This window comes from Carcharodon carcharias, chromosome 33, assembly GCF_017639515.1.
Source record: "Carcharodon carcharias isolate sCarCar2 chromosome 33, sCarCar2.pri, whole genome shotgun sequence".
Lineage (NCBI taxonomy): Eukaryota > Metazoa > Chordata > Chondrichthyes > Lamniformes > Lamnidae > Carcharodon > Carcharodon carcharias.
The window spans coordinates 18,421,140-18,436,508 of record NC_054499.1 but is presented as its reverse complement, the minus strand read 5'-3'; the positions used below and the strand labels follow the sequence as shown (position 1 = coordinate 18,436,508).

Sequence of the window (15,369 nt, the reverse complement as noted above, 5' to 3'; positions counted from 1 at the left end):
GCCAATGTGAATGCAGAAAAGACATGAGCCTGAGAACAGCTGCAATGTAGGTTCCATGGTGTAACGGTGAGCACTCTGGACTTTGAATCCAGTGATCTGAGTTCAAATCTCAGTGGAGCCACATTTCTTGTTTGCCCAGCTGCTGTTAACATTTGAGGCAGGTGAGTGGAAGCCTGCAGAGCTCAAGGTCTCTGCTGATGACAGTCCCTTTTCTGGTTTTCAACTCTTCATATTCTATAGCGATAGGCGGTTCAGGCTGATGCCATATTCCTGAGGTGCAGGCACAGTTTCATTGGCTGCACGGCATTTGAAATTCAGCAGGCAAGCTCATAAGCATTAAAGGGCAGGCAGATATCACTTCAATTGCGTTCTTGAAGAGCGCCAAATTTGTGTTCTGTGGAAGGGTCATGAGGACTCGAAACGTCAACTCTTTTCTTCTCCGCCGATGCTGCCAGATCGGTTGAGTTTATCAGGTAAATGTGATTTTGTTTTGGATTTCCAGCCACTGCAGTTTTTTGTTATTACCAATTTTAACCCAACTTTCCTGGTCAAGTCTCGTACATCACTGCCTAGCAATGCTCATTCACGGATCATTTGGCAAGAGTGTCATTAGCGAGGAGTAGGGAAGAGAAGCAGCAATGTCACAAGTGGCAGCTTGACCGCAGATCTTTCATTTGCAGAGCAGACAAACTTAGGAGCAGAGCAAGTGCGAGATCTGAAGCAATGTGTTACAAAACATGAAGCCAAATTGGAATGGTGGACATGAAATTGTCAAGCGCTTGCAATTTTGTTAGCGAGTTAGATTTACAAATTTTCTTGTGGCTCAGTGAAAAATCGCAATTTGCAGTGCAGCTCGACGTCTCAAACTATGTTCACTCACCATAAATCCTTCTCCGTGGGAGGCTGCCTGAGGCTTTGGCAAGCAGTTCGCAAACTAGGTCTCTTGGCTCAGCTTGAGATGACCTGCCAACGCAGGTCCGTTGCCTCACCAGGAACAAGTGCGCACTTTCAAACGTAATGATTTGATGAAGCCTTTGGTGAGTTCTCCTAAAATCACCCTATGCGGCTTGGGACAAAATTGTTTGATATAATCTACGTTTGAAGTGTCTTGCAAACTTTTCCCTTGTCAATGGCATCAAGTAACAAAGTGTCGTTGTCGTTGTTCCAGTTGCTGCCATGTTAAATGTAAGAATTAATCTTCTTTGAGAAACAATTCAGTTGTGATTGAGGTTCCATGGTGTAATGGTGAGCACTCTGGACTCTGAATCCAGCGATCTGAGTTCAAATCTCGGTGGGACCTTGTTCTTTTGACAATCCCGGTGACAGGCTCGGCAAATTGCGTCTCCTTTATATTTGCCGTGGCGTAAGATTCGAGAGGGCAAATTTTGAAATGCCTCGCCTGCCATTTGAATGTGCATGACTGAGCCTCTTGCGCCAGCTGCCTGCACCGTCATTGTTTTGGCTCTTGGCCCTGCTCTTTATCTGTCCCATTGAAAGGATGCAAAAGTTTGCGTCACACAAGGAGAACCATTGGACGGTTCGCTGGGAACTTTGGCGCCAATGTGAATGCAGAAAAGACATGAGCCTCATGACAGCTGCAACCATGGTTCCATGGTGTAACAGTGAGCACTCTGGACTTTGAATCCAGCGATCTGAGCTCAAATCTCGTTGAAACGGTGTTTCTCATTCGCCCTGCTGCTGTTAAAATTTGAGGCGCGTGAGTGAAAGCCTGAAAAGCTCAAGGCCTCTGCTGATGACAGTCCCTTTTCTGGCTTTCAACTCCTCCTATTCTTGAGCGATAGGTGGCTCAGGCTGATGCTATATTCCTGAGGGGGAGGCGGCAGTTGCATTGGGTGCACGGCATTTGAAATTCAGGCAAGCTTGAAAGCATTCAAGGGCAGGCAGATATCACTTCAATTGCATCCTAGAAGAGCACCAATTTTATCCCGTCTTTCCGGATCAAGTCTCATGCATCACTGCCTAGCAATGCTCATTCACGGATCATTTGGCAAGAGTCATATTAGCGAGGAGCAGGGAAGGGAAGCAGCAATGTCACGAGTGGCAGTTTGAACGCAGCTCTTTCATTTGCAGAGCAGACAAACTTAAGGGCAGAGCAAGTGCGAGATCTGAAGCAATATGTTGCAAAACATGAAGCCAGAGTGGAATGGTGGACATGAAATTGTCAAGCGCTTGCAATTTTGCTAGCGAGTTAGATTCACAACTTTTCTTGTGGCTCAGCAAAACGTCGCAATTTGCAGTGCAGCTCGATGTCTCAAACTATGTTCACTCGCCATAAATCCCTCTCCGTGGGAGGCTGCCTGAGGCTTTGGCAAGCAGTTCGCAACCTAGGTCTTATGGCTCACCTTGAGATGACCTGTCAACGCAGTTCCGTTGCCTCACCAGGAACAAGTGCGCACTTTCAAAGGTAATGATTTGATGAAGCCTTTGGTGAGTTCTCCTAAAATATCCCTAGGCGACTTGTGCCAAAATGGTTTGATATCATCTAGGTGTGACGTGTCTTGCAAACCTTTCTCTTGTCAATGGCATCAAGCGACAATGTGTTGTTGTCGCTGTTCCAGTTGCTGCCATGTTAAATGTAAGAAGTAATCTTCTTTGAGAAACGATTCAGCAGACATCTAGGTTCCATGGTGTAATGGTGAGCACTCTGGACTCTGAATCTTGCAATCTGAGTCCAAATTTCAGTTGAAGCTTGTGCTTTTGACAATCCCGCTGACAGTCTTGGCAAACTGCCTCTCCTTTACAATTTTCGTGGCGTACGATTTGAGAGGGCAAATTTTGAATCAGCTTGCCTGCCATTTGAATGTGCACGACTGAGCCTCTTGCGCCAGCTTCCTGCACTGTCATTGTTTTGGCTCTTGGCCCTGCTCTTTATCTGTCCCATTGAAAGGATGCAACATTTTGCGTCACACGAGGAGAACCATTCAACGGCTCGCTGGGAACTTTGGCGCCAATGTGAATGCAGAAAAGACATGAGCCTGAGGATAGCTGCAATGTAGGTTCCATGGTGTAATGGTGAGCATTCTGGACTTTGAATCTAGTGATCCTTATTCAAATCTCAGTGGAACCAAGTTTCTTGTTTGCCCAGCTGCTGTTAACATTTGAGGCAGGTGAGTAGAAGCCTGAAGAGCTCAAGGTCTCTGCTGATGACAGTCACTTTTCTGGTTTTCAACTCTTCATATTCTATAGTGATAGGCGGCTCAGGCTGATGCCATATTCCTGAGGTGCAGGCACAGTTTCATTGGCTGCATAGCATTTGAAATTCAGCAGGCAAGCTCAAAAGTATTAAAGGGCAGGCAGATATCACTTCAACTGCGTCCTTGAAGAGAACCAAATTTGTGTTCTGTGGAAGGGTCATGAGGACTCGAAACGTCAACCCTTTTCTTCTCCGCCGATGCTGCCAGATCGGTTGAGTTTATCGAGGTAGATGTGTTTTTGTTTTGGATTTCCAGCCACTGCAGTTTTTTTTTATTACCAATTTTAACCCAACTTTCCTGGTCAAGTCTCGTGCATCACTGCCTAGCAATGCTCATTCACGGGTCATTTGGCAAGACTGTCATATTATGAGGAGTAGGGAAGAGAAGCAGCAATTTCACGAGTGGCAGCTTGACCGCAGCTCTTTCATTTGCAGAGCAGACAAACTTAGGAGCAGAGCAAGTGTGAGATCTGAAGCAATATGTTGCAAAACATGAAGCCAAATTGGAATGGTGGACATGAAATTGTCAAGCGCTTGCAATTTTGTTAGCGAGTTAGATTTACAAATTTTCTTGTGGCTCAGCGAAACATCGCAATTTGCAGTGCAGCTCGACGTCTCAAACTATGTTCACTCGCCATAAATCCTTTTCAGTGGGAGGCTGCCTGAGGATTTGGCAAGCAGTTCGCAAACTAGGTCTCATGGATGAGCTTGAGATGACCTGTCAACGCAGGTCTGTTGCCTCACCAGGAACAAGTGCGCACTTTCAAACGTAATGATTTGATGAAGCCTTTGGTGAGTTCTCCTAAAATTACCCTATGCGGCTTGGGACAAAATTGATTGATATAATCTAGGTGTGATGTGTCTTGCAAACTTTTCCCTTGTCAATGGCATCAAGTAGCGAAGTGTCGTTGTCGCTGTTCCAGTTGCTGCCATGTTAAATGTAAGAATTAATCTTCTTTGAGAAACAGCTCACTTGCCATCTTGGTTCCATGGTGTAATGGTGAGCACTGTGGACTCTGATTCCAGCGATCTGAGTTCAAAGCTTGGTGGAACGTTTTGCTTTTGACAATCCCGCTGACAGGCTCGGCAAATTGCGTCACCTTTACATTTGCCATGGCGTACGATTCAGAGGGCAAATTTTGAAACGCCTCGCCTGCCATTTGAATGTGCATGACTGAGCCTCTTGCGCCAGCTTCCTGCACCGTCATTGTTTTGGCTCTTGGCCCTGCTCTTTATCTGTCCCATTGAAAGGATGCAACAGTTTGCATCACACAAGGAGAATCATTGGACGGTTCGCTGGGAACTTTGGCGCCAATGTGAATGCAGAAAAGACGTGAGCCTTGCAACAGCTGCAATGTGAGTTCCCTGGTGTAACGGTGTGCACTCTGGACTTTGAATCTGTCAATCCATGTTCGAATCTCAGTGGAACCAAGTTCCATGTTTGCCCAGCTACTTTTAAAGTTTAAGGCAGGTGTGTGGAATCCTGAAGAGCTGAATGTCTCAGCTGATGACAGTCCCTTTCCTGGCTTTTGACTCTTCATATTCTTGAGCGATAGGTTGCTCAGGCTGATGCTAAATGGCTGAGGTGGAGGCAGCAGTTGCATTGGGTGCACGGCATTTGAAATTCAGCAGGCAAGCTCGAAAGAATTCAAGGGCAGGCTGATATCACTTCAATTGCATCCTAGAAGTGCACTAGTTTTATCCCGTCTTTCCTGGTCAAGTCTCGTGCATCACTGCCTAACAATGCTCATTCACGGATCATTTGGCAAGAGTGTCATATTAGCGAGGAGCAGGGAAGGGAAGCAGCAATGTCATGAGTGGCAGCTTGAACGCAGCTCTTTCATTTGCAGAGCAGACAAATTTAGGGGCAGAGCAAGTGTGAGATCTGAAGCAATATGTTGCAAAACATGAAGCCAACGTGAAATGGTGGCCATGAAATATAAAGGGCTTGCAATTTTGCTCCCGATATAGTTTGCAAACTTTCTTGTGGCTCAGCAAAACATCACAATTTGCAGTGCAGCTCGACGTCTCAAACTATGTTCACTCACCATAAATCCTTCTCCGTGGGAGGCTGCCTGAGGCTTTGGCAAGCAGTTCGCAACCTAGGTCTCATGGCTCACCTTGAGATGACCTGCCAACGCAAGACCGTTGCCTCACCAGGAACAAGTGCGCACTTTCAAACGTAATGATTTGATGAAGCCTTTGGTGAGTTCTCCTAAAATCACCCTATGCGGCTTGGGACAAAATTGTTTGATATAATCTAGGTGTGAAGTGCCTTGCAAACTTTTCCCTTGTCTTTGGCATCAAGTATCGATGTGTCATTGTCGCTGTTCCGGTTGCTGCCATGTTAAATGTATGAAGTAATCTTCTTTGAGAAACTATGCAGTAGCTACTTAGGTTCCATGGTGTAATGGTAAGCACTCTGGACTCTGAATCCAGCAATCCGAGTTCAAATCTCGGTGGAGCCTTGTGCTTTTTGACAAGCTCGGCAAATTGCGGCTCCTTTACAATTGCCATGACGTACTATTCGAGAGGGCAAATTTTGAACCAGCTCGTCTGCCTTTTGAATGCGCATTACTGAGCCCCTTGCGTTAGTTGCCTGCACCGTCATTGTTTTGGCTCTTGGCCCTGCTCTTTATCTGTCCCATTGAAAGGATGCAACAGTTTACATCACACGAGGAGAACCATTCGATGGTTCGCTGGGAACTTTGGCGCCAATGTGAATGCAGAAAAGACATGAGCCTGCGCATGGTGCATTGTAGCTTAACAAAAACAGAATTACCTGGAAAAACTCAGCAGGTCTGGCAGCATCGGCGGAGAAGAAATGAGTTGACGTTTCGAGTCCTCATGACCCTTCGACAGAACTGAGTTTTTCCAGGTAATTCTGTTTTTGTTTTGGATTTCCAGCATCCACATTTTTTTTTTTGTTTTTATCTCTGTGCATTGTAGCTTCCCTGGTATAACGGTGAGCACTTTGGACTTTGAATCCAGTGATCTGAGTTTAAATCTCGGTGGGACCTGGTTTCTCATTTGCCCAGCTGCTGTTAATATTTGAGGCAAGCGAGTGGAAGCCTGAAGAACTTAAGGTCACTGCTGATGACAGTCACTTTTCTGGCTTTCAACTCTTCATATTCATGAGCGATAGTCCAAATCTCAGTTGAAGCTTGTGCTTTTGACAATCCCGTTGAGAGGCTCGACAAATTGCCTCTCCTTTACAATTTTCGTGGCGTACGATTCGAGAGGGCAAATTTTGAACCAGCTCGCCTGCCATTTGAATGTGCATGACTGAGCCTCTTGCGCCAGCTTCCTGCACCGTCATTGTTTTGGCTCTTGGCCCTGCTCTTTATCTGTCCCATTGAAAGGATGCAACAGTTTGCATCACACAAGGAGAACCATTCAACGGCTCGCTGGGAACTTTAGCGCCAATGTGAACGCAGAAAAGACATGAGCCTGAGGACAGCTGTAATGTAGGCTACATGGTGTAACGGTGAGCACTCTGCACTTTGTAATCCTGTGATCCGTGTTCAGATCTCGGTGGAACCAAGTTCCATGTTTGCCCAGCTACTGTTAAAATTTAAGGCAGGTTCCTGGAAGCCTGAAGAGCTGAATGTCTCAGGTGATGACAGTCCCTTTCCTGGCTTTCGACTCTTCATATTCTTGAGCGATAGGTGGTTCAGGCTGATGCTATATGGCTGAGGTGGAGGCAGCAGTTGCATTGGGTGCGCGGCATTTGAAATTCAGCAGGCAAGCTCAAAAGCATTCAAGAGCAGGCATATATCACTTCAATTGTGTTCTTTAAGAGCACCAATTTTATCCCGTCTTTCCTGTTCAAGTCTCGTGCATCACTGCCTGGCAATGCTTATTTACGAATCATTAGGCAAGAGTGTCATATTAGCGAGAAGTAGGGAAAAGAAGCAGCAATGTCACGAGTGGCAGCTTTACTGCAGCTCTTTCATTTGCAGAGCAGACAAACTTAGGAGCAGAGCAAGTGCGAGAGCTGAAGCAATGTGTTGCAAAACATGAAGCCAACGTGAAATGGTGGACATGGAATATAAAGCGCTTGCAATTTTGCTAGAGTGATAGATTTGCAAATTTTCTTGTGGCTCAGCGAAAAATCACAATTTGCACTGCAGCTCGACGTCTCAAACTATGTTCACTCGCCATAAGTCCTTCTCCGTGGGAGGCTGCCTGAGGCTTTGGCAAGCAGTTCGCAAACTGGGTCTCATGGCTCACCTTGAGATGACCTGTCAACGCAGGTCCGTTGCCTCACCAGGAACAAGTGCACACTTTCAAACGTAATGATTTGATGAAGCCTTTGGTGAGTTCTCCTAAAATCACCCTATGTGGCTTGTGCCAAAATGGTTTGATATCATCTAGGTGTGAAGTGTATTGCAAACTTTTCCCTTGTCAATGGCATCAAGTGAAATGTGTTGATGTCGCTGTTCCAGTTGCTGCCATGTTAAATGTAAGAAGTAATCTTCTTTGAGAAACAATTCAGCAGGAAATTGCAGCCTCTTGGTTCCATGGTGTAATGGTGAGCACTCTGGACTCTGAATCCAGCCTTTGGAGTTCAAATCTTAGTGGAACCTTGTGCTTTTGACAATCCCACCGAAAGTCTCGGCAAATTGCATCTCCTTTACAATTGCCATGGCTAAGATTCGAAAGGGCATATTTTGAACCAGCTCACCTGCCATTTGAATGTGCATGGCTGAACCTCTTGGGCCAGCTGCCTGCACCATCATTGATTTGGCTCTTGGCCCTGCTCTTTATCTGTCCCATTGAAAGGATTCAACAGTTTACATCACACGAGGAGAACCATTCGACTGTTCACTGGGAACTTTGGCGCCAATGTGATTGCAGAAAAGACACGAGTCTGCGGATGGCTGCCTTGTAGCTTCCCTGGTATAACGGTGAGCACTCTGCACTTTGAATCAAGTGATCTGAGTTTAAATCTCGGTGGGACCTAGTTTCTCATTTGCCCAACTGCTGTTAATATTTGAGGCAGGCGAGTGGAAGCCTGAAGAACTTAAGTTCACTGCTGATGACCGTCACTTTTCTGGCTTTCAACGATTCATATTCATGAGCGATAGGCGGCTCAGGCTGATGCTATATTTCTGAGGTGGAGGCAGCAGTTGCATTGACTGCACGGCATATGAAATTCAACAGGCAAGCTCGAAAGCCTTCAAGGTCAGGCAGATATCACTTCAATTGCGTCCTTAAAGAGCACCAATTTTATCCTGTCTTTCCTGGTCAAGTCTCGTGCATCACTGCCTAGCAATGCTCATTAACGGATCATTTGGCAAGAGTGTCATATTACTAGGAGCTGGGAAGAGAAGCAGCAATGTCACGAGTGGCAGCTTGAACGCAGCTCTTTCATTTGCAGAGCAGACGACCTTAGGAGCAGATCAAGTGCGAGAGCTGAAGCAATATGTTGCAAAACATGAAGCCAGAGTGGAATGGTGGACATGAAATTGTCAAGCGCTTGCAATTTTGCTAGCGAAATAGATTTGCAAATTTTCTTGTGGATCAGTGAAACATCACAATTTGCAGTGCAGCTTGACATCTCAAACTATGTTCACTCGCCATAAATCCCTCTCCGTGGGAGGCTGCCTGAGGCTTTGGCAAGCAGTTCGCAACCTAGCTCTCATGGCTCACCTTGAGATGACCTGCCAACGCAGGTCCGTTGCCTCACCAGGAACAAGTGCGCACTTCCAAACGTAATGATTTGATGAAGCCTTTGATGAGCTCTCCTGAAATCTCCCTATTCGACATGTGCCAAAATTGTTTGATATAATCTAGGTGTGAAGTGTCTTGCAAACAGTTCCCTTGTCAATGGCATCAAGTAACGACGTGTCGTTGTCGCTGTTCCGGTTGCTGCCATGTTAAATGTAAGAAGTAATCTTCTTTGAGCAACGATTCTGTCTGAAGCTGCATCATCTGGGTTCCATGGTGTAATGGTGAGCACTCTGGACTCTGAATCCAGTGATCTGAGTTCAAATCTCAGTGGAACCTTGTACTTTTGACAATCCCGCTGACAGGCTTGGCAAATTGTGTCTCCTTTACAATTGCCATGGCGTACGATTCGAGAGGGCAAATTTTGAACCAGCTCGCCTGCCATTTGAATGTGCATGACTGAGCCTCTTGCGCCAGCTGCCTGCACCCTCATTGTTTTGGCTCTTGGCCCTGCTCTTTATCTGTCCCATTGAAAGGATACAACACTTTGCATCACATGAGGAGAACCATTGGATGGTTCGCTGAGAACTTTGGCGCCAATGTGAATGCAGAAAAGACATGAGAGTGAGGACAGCTGCAATGTAGGTTCCATGATGTAACAGTGAGCACTCTGGACTTTGAATCCAGCAATCTGAGTTCAAATCTCAGTAGAACCAAGTTTCTTGTTTGCCCAGCTGCTGTTAAAATTTAAGGCAGGTGAGTGGAAGCCTGAAGAGCTGAAGGTCTCTGCTGATTGCAATGCCTTTTCTGGCTTTCACCTCTTCTTATTCTTGAGCGATAGGCGGCTCAGGCTGATGCTATATGCCTGAGGTGGAGGCAGCAGTTGCATTGGGTGCACGGCATTTGAAATTCAGCAGGCAAGCTCGAAAGCCTTCAAGGGCAGGCCAATATCACTTCAATTGCGTCCTTGAAGAGCGCCTATTTTATCCCGTCTTTCCTGGTCAAGTCTCGTGCATTAATTCCTAGCAATGCTCATTCACGGATCATTTGGCAAGAGTGTCATATTAGCGAGGAGCAGGGAAGGGAAGCAGCAATGTCACGAGTGGCAGCTTGACCGCAGCTCTTTCATTTGCAGAGCAGACAAACTTAGGAGCAGAGCAAGTGCGAGAGCTGAAGCAATGTGTTGCAAAACATGAAGCCAGAGTGGAATGGTGGACATGAAATTGTCAAGCGCTTGCAATTTTGCTAGCGAAATAGATTTACAAATTTTCTTGTGGCTCAGCAAAACATCGCAATTTGCAGTGCAGCTCGACGTCTCAAACTATGTTCACTCGCCATAAATCCTTCTCCGTGGGAGGCTGCCTGAGGCTTTGGCAAGCAGTTCGCAACCTAGGTCTCATGGCTCACCTTGAAATGACCTGTCAACGCAAGTCCGTTGCCTCACCAGGAACAAGTGCGCACTTTCAAACGTAATGATTTGATGAAGCCTTTGATGAGCTCTCCTGAAATCTCCCTATTTGACATGTGCCAAAATTGTTTGATATAATCTAGGTGTGAAGTGTCTTGCAAACAGTTCCCTTGTCAATGGCATTAAGTAACGACGTGTTGTTGTCGCTGTTCCGGTTGCTGCCATGTTAAATGTAAGAAGTAATCTCCTTTGAGAAACAATTCAGTATCTGTATGTATCTTCTGGATTCCATGGTGTAATGGTGAGCACTCTGAATCCAGCGATCCGAGTTCAAATCTCAGTAGAACCTTGTACTTTTGACAAACCTGCCGACAGGTTCGGCAAATTGTGTCTCATTTACAATTACCCTGGCGTACAATTCGAGAAGACAACTTTTGAACCAACTCGCCTGCCAATTGAATGCACATGACTGAGCCTCTTGCAACAGTTTCCTGCACCATCATTGTTTTGGCTCTTGGCCCTGCTCTTTATCTGTCCCATTGAAAGGATGCAACAGTTTGCGTCACACGAGGAGAACCATTCAACGGTTCGCTGGGAACTTTGGCGCCAATGTGAATGCAGAAAAGACATGAGCCTGAGGGTAATAGCTTCATTGGTTCCATGGTGTAATGGTGAGCACACCGAACTTTGAATCCAGCAATCAACATTCAAATCTCGGTGGAACCAATTTCTTGTTTGCCCAGCTGCTGTTAAATTCTGCGACAAGCAAGTGGAAGCCTGAAGAGCTGCAGTTGTTTTAGTTTATTCCCTACTCCTGCTCTTATTTTATACGGCAGGAGCAGGCTATTGAGTTGGATGATCTGCCATGATCACAATGAATGGTGGAGCAGTCTTGAGGGGCTGAATGGCCTCCCCCTGCTTCTATTTTCTCTGTTTCTAGAACATCAGAAACTATGTTGGGTTGATGCGCAAATCGATTCAAACTCAGTGTGTTTCTTGTTCTCCTTTGTATTTGCAAAACCTCTGAAATTTTCCACAGATTTTGGGCTACTTTGTAAAATTTGAATAAAAAATAGCAAGTACTTGAATAGCAGAGGAGGAACTAAAGTCAGTGTTGCTCTTCTGGAGCATGTTCACAAGGCAAAACAGCAAATGGCCGGAGGATTGAACATGTATTTTGTGTCTGCATTCACTGTACAAGACTCCTAAAGATACTTGAAAATGGAGAGATGAAGGGGAAGAAGGGAAGTAAAACAATGACCATCACCAGGGAAAGGGCACTGGGAAAACCATTCGGACTAAAGGCTGACAAGCCCCCAGGACCTGAAGCCCACATCCTCGGCCTTAAAAGATGTGGCTGCAAACCACTGCATCCTGAAAACTGTTACAAATTGTATATTGAGAACTTGTCAAAAACATCTTTCCTTCAGAAATTCCTGCATGGTGGAAACGTGAGTTATCTTTGTAGAAACAGGAGATAGGGTGGTTTGAATGGACTTGCCGGTTTTTGATTGATTAAACTGCAAATACAATGATGTCCCTTTCAGATAAACAGTTTACAGTAAGTGTCCTGAGAGAATTAAAAGCTTCCACACTGTCTGTCCAAGTATCAATCCTTCAGCCACATGAAGCGAGCAAAGTGATTGTAAAATACAAAAGGTGAGATGGCAGCTACACATTGAATTGAAGGTGTGAGGCTTGTTTGGATTATGTTTTTAATCTGGAAACCAGGGCTGATCCCAAAAGCAGGAATTTATCTAATACCACACTGGGCTGGTGTGAATTAAAATACTGTTTTCTGAATAAAAAAAATAATCTGCAAGTAAAAGAATCTTCTGCACAGAATGACTCACTCCCATCTGCCAGTGCATGAGTGTGTGTGTGTGTGTGTGTTTGTTTGTGTATCTATTTGTTCTTTTGTATGCCTGTCTCAGCTTGTTTGTAGATGCCTATCACTCTCTCTGACCATCTGTTAGCCTCCACAACCATAATTTCACCATTTTAAGTCAGTTCATGGTGGCCATTTTAACTCCAAAGTTCTGTTTCATCACAGCAAGTCTTCTTTAAATCTTTACACCAATTGATGGGACTGTGTAGAGGGAACTTTACTCTCGATCCAGCCCTGCGTCGGATCAGCCCTGGGAGTGTTTGATGGGGACGGTGCAGAGGGAGTTTCAGTTTATACCTAGCTCCGTGCTCTACCTGACCTGGGAGAGTTTCATGGGCACTGGGTGGAGGGAACCTTACTGTGTATTTAATGTTGAGACCTGGAAGTGTTTGGTTGGAACTCTATGTTAGGACATATATTCTGAATACAATTGTACCCTGTATTGTAGCTGTGCTGGGAGTGTTCACTGGGGACAGTGGAGAGGAAATTTTACTCTGTATCTAATCGTAAATTGTGACAGAACTGAGGGAGTTTGAGAGGGAAAGTGTAGACAGAGATTTCCTCTATTTCTAACCTGATGCTGTACCTGTCCTGGGAGTGTTTCATGGGGACAGTGTAGAGGGAGATTTACTCTGTATCTAACCCTATACTGTACCTGTCCTGGGAGTGTTTCATGGGGACAGTGTAGAGGGAGGTTCACTCTGTATCTAACCCCGTGCTGTACCTGTCCTGGGAGTGTTTGATGAGGACAGCGTAGAGGGAGGTTTACTCTGTATCTAACCCCGTGCTGTACCTGTCCTGGGAGTGTTTGATGAGGACAGCGTAGAGGGAGGTTTACTCTCTATGTAATCCCATGTTTTCCTGTCCTCCGAGTGTTTGCAGATGATGATCAAAGTGATCACAGTCAGGGACGGGGGGGAACATGTGTTCCTTTTATCTCAGTCATTGCTTTAGTTTGTAAGTAGTTGGGGCTTTAGCAGTGTGTGTGTGTTTGAGTGTAGTGTAAGCGTTTGAAAGTATGAATGAGTGTGAGCGCAGTGTAACTGTGAAAGGATGAGTGAGTGTGTGTAAGTGTGTGCATCTTTGAGTATTTTTGCGACTGTGTGAGTGCTTGAGTATATGTGTGTGTGAGTGCGAGAGACTGCGTAATAATGTGTGTGTTAGTGCATGTGAGTGCTTGTGTGAGAGATTTTATGATTGAGTGTGAGAGTGTCTGTTCAAGAGCGAGTGTGAGAGCATTTGTGTGTGAGCATGTGAACCAGAGTTTCTACTTGTGAGGATGTGGAGAGAGACAGAGACGGGGAGATAGAGCGACAGAGAAAGGGAGACAGACGCAGAGAGGTATTCCCCAATTTTAAAATGATTTTGGGTTTTCATTGAGTCAGGTCAGAGGCAGCTTGGGATTTATAGAGAATTTCATGATGAATTGGGATCATTGACACTGAGGGAAACATACACAGAGACACACACGTGGAGACACATATGGACAGACACACACACATGGACACACAGACACACGGATACACACACAGACGGAGACACATACGGACAGACACAGACATACGTATGGATAGACACACACATGGAGACACTTACGGACAGACACACACACATGGACACACAGACACACGGAGATACACACACAGGGAGACACAAATGGACAGACACACACACAGGGAGACACATACGGACAGACACACACACACGGACACATATGGACAGACACACACACATGGACACACAGACACACGGAGATACACACACAGGGAGACACATACGGACAGACATACACTCACGGACACATATGGACACATATGGAGACACACGGACACATGGACATAACTTGATATTTTGAAACTGTAATGACATTCCCAACATTAAGTGTTAAAGAGTTAAATGTTAAAAAATAATCAAGAAAAGGCTAAACTTTGCTGTTGTGGAATTAACATTTCAATGGACAGGAAGATTCCAAAAAGTGTTTGCCCTGGGATTAACATTTCAGGCTTCCTAGGGAGAAGACAGAGAGACATTCCAACATGTCTGAGACTCTGGGGGTGGAGTCAGCAAACAACTCACTCTGGATAAATGTGGGAAAGAATGTTTCATTCTTAACCCCAAACCCTCTTCTCCCTCTCTCTCTCTATCAGGAGAGTAGACACATGTTCTGTTCTGTTGAAGGGTCATTTGGACTCGAAACGTTAACTGTGTTCCTCTCCGCAGATGCTGCCAGACCTGCTGAGTATTTCCAGGTATTTTTGTTTTTGTTTTGGATTTCCAGCATCCACAGTTTTTTGCTTTTATATTAGAGTAGACACATGTTCCTGGTTGAGATTGTGTGTGTGTGTTCATTGTGTGGTTTCTTTCTCTGGTTTATTACCGTACTGTGATGTGTTTGTATTTAGGTGTTGCTGTGAGGTTGTGGGAGGAAGGGTCGGGGGTGGGGGGGTGGGGCGTAGAAGCCTGGGCTCTTGCTGTGCTATTTTGATTAAAAAGTTTCTTGCTTCGCATTTTAACTAAATTATCTCTTTCTCCTGAGGAATTATTCTTTCGAAAGCTGCGAAACAAAGATCCAGAGAAGGAAAGTTTGGAATCGTTGGACAAGAGCTTCCCCCAGAGGCCTGAGGCCTGTTCTCACCCTATGGCAGAGCCTCCACATGAGTTCTGCCTGATTATGACCCCGAGGTTTAATTTTCTCTCTGGGACTCTGTTTTTATTGGGGTGCCTCAGCTTAACTAGTTCCTGTTGGAACGGCATTCCTGGGGCAGGATTTTAAGTTCCCGCTGAAGTAAATTGGGTTTAGGATGTCCCGCCACATTTTAAGGCTCCATCCCTGCCGAAATAGGGCCATAAAATTCTGTCCCTGGAGTTTGAGGCATGGGGTTAAAATACTCGCCTTGCGATTTGACACAAACATGCTAACCCCCCTGGTGACTGAACTGCAGGATTCACCCCACCTCAAGGGGAAATTAAAAATCCTGAATCTAAAGGCTTAAATGCCTTTTGTGGACAGGGCAGTGTGATAAATTTGGCAGTGGGAGGGTGAGAGATATACCCGAGAGAGAGAGAGACAGAGAGAGAAAGCTGGAGAAAGAGGGAGAGTGTTAAACGACAGGAACGTGAGTCTCTGGAGTTCTAGCACATATTGAACACTTAACCAGTATCACCAAAAACAAAGATTATCACACT

The 15,369-nt window shown here is 45.5% G+C and overlaps 4 non-coding genes across 4 annotated transcripts; all 4 read left to right on the top strand.

Annotated features, from left to right (window-relative positions):
* The first annotated feature begins 49 nt into the window (after positions 1 to 49).
* On the top strand, positions 50 to 121 carry trnaq-uug. The gene has a single exon. It is a non-coding gene; the product is annotated as a tRNA-Gln (tRNA).
* A 1,107-nt stretch (positions 122 to 1,228) lies between these two features.
* Positions 1,229 to 1,300, top strand: trnaq-cug. Its single transcript has one exon. It is a non-coding gene; the product is annotated as a tRNA-Gln (tRNA).
* A 4,310-nt stretch (positions 1,301 to 5,610) lies between these two features.
* trnaq-cug lies at positions 5,611 to 5,682 on the top strand. Its single transcript has one exon. It is a non-coding gene; the product is annotated as a tRNA-Gln (tRNA).
* Positions 5,683 to 9,154: 3,472 nt separating this feature from the next.
* Positions 9,155 to 9,226, top strand: trnaq-cug. Its single transcript has one exon. It is a non-coding gene; the product is annotated as a tRNA-Gln (tRNA).
* The last annotated feature ends 6,143 nt before the right edge of the window (positions 9,227 to 15,369 follow it).